The 1,514-nt window shown below is 33.5% G+C and overlaps 1 pseudogene; it reads right to left on the bottom strand.

The window, feature by feature from the left end:
- Positions 1 to 924: 924 nt before the first annotated feature.
- LOC112474536 lies at positions 925 to 1,043 on the bottom strand (annotated as a pseudogene).
- Positions 1,044 to 1,514: the final 471 nt, after the last annotated feature.

The raw sequence follows: 1,514 nt of genomic DNA on the forward strand, positions 1-1,514 counted from the left end.
GACTTCCCCCCAGGTCACCTGGCAAGACAGCGGTTGAACTGATATCAGAACTGTGGTTTTCTATAATCTTGCTACACCCCGATATGCTCGAATGTTCCTTTTCACCAAGAGATGATAACCAGAGTCATTCTCCTGAATCACAAATACAGACTACAATAAGAACATAGGGCAGGAAAGCAGCCACTTTCAATTTAGGCTTGTGCTTTATTTGAGTTAGAACTTCCAATGCAAATTAAATTGTTATTTAGAAAAACGACATAACTGAAACCCCAGCTAGATCCTAGATGATTTTCAGTCTTTGTGCTGTGTCTCACTCCGACTAAGTTGTTTCTCCCTTGAAATGTGCCAGCCATCTTTAAACATTTAGCTATAACAACTTCAACCAGATGCTAAATTAAATAGAAACATTTTGGAATTTGGTATTCCCCTCACACTGCATGTTTAATTTCATACCCTTGCTATACTTATACCTACAGTTTGACTTCCTTTTGTATTTTATCTTTATTATTGTTTTGATCACTTAATATTTTACTTGTATGCATCAATTCAATATTTTCTTCTCAGCAATATTATAGTGTATACATGTGAAATATGGTTTAATTCAAAAACACACAAGAAATATACATTTACATTTTAAAATTAGGACAAAGTATAGAAATATGATAGTGACATTATTGGTCTACTTTGTAGTTTCTCTATTTAAAAAGTTGAAAACATAATGTATTTCTTATTCTTTTTTCTCCTTCATCTCATCTTAACCTGCTTTAGGCATACTGGACATATTTCTGTTTTCTTTTTTAAAATTAATTAATTAATTAATTATTATTTTATTTTATTTTTATTTCATAGATGAGGCAACCCTTGGTTGATCTTACAGATTGCAAGAACCTTGTCAGCTTACAATCCCTTATTTTTTATTTTTTACGCCTACAGAACCTGGTCTTCCTAGATGGTCTCCCATCCAAGTACTAACCAGGCCCAACCTTGCTGAGCTTCTGAGATCAGACGGGATTAGGCTTGTTCAGGGTGGTATGGCTGTAGACTGCAGTTTATTTTTGAATATTGAAGATCACAACTAACATTTTTGTTTATTGTTGTTCATTGCAATATTAATATTTTATGTATTGTGTCATAGCAACACTGAGAGAAAAACAAAGCTTCAGAGCGAATTCTTTCTGAAATTCATCACTATCTTGGCCTGAAGGACACTTTGAAATTCAATTATTTAACTCGTTAGGCTACTGCTTAATCTCTTAAATATTCCATTTCCACTGGCAGACACCAAACAGAGATGACCAAAAAGTTTGTCATTTCTAATTGTCAACGACCCCAAACTCAAACCTTTCTTCAAAGACTGTGTGTGTTAAGAACAACACTATAACACTGGGCAACTCACTGTTGGTAGAGTCTGTTGACAATATTACACTGTCATCTAAATATCCATTACCAAAAATGATAAAATCTATGGGTAAATTTGCTATAACATACATGCTTGTATGTGCCATTTTAAATAT

Source organism: Pteropus alecto, unplaced genomic scaffold, assembly GCF_000325575.1.
Source record: "Pteropus alecto unplaced genomic scaffold, ASM32557v1 scaffold239, whole genome shotgun sequence".
In the NCBI taxonomy this organism is placed as follows: Eukaryota; Metazoa; Chordata; class Mammalia; order Chiroptera; family Pteropodidae; genus Pteropus; species Pteropus alecto.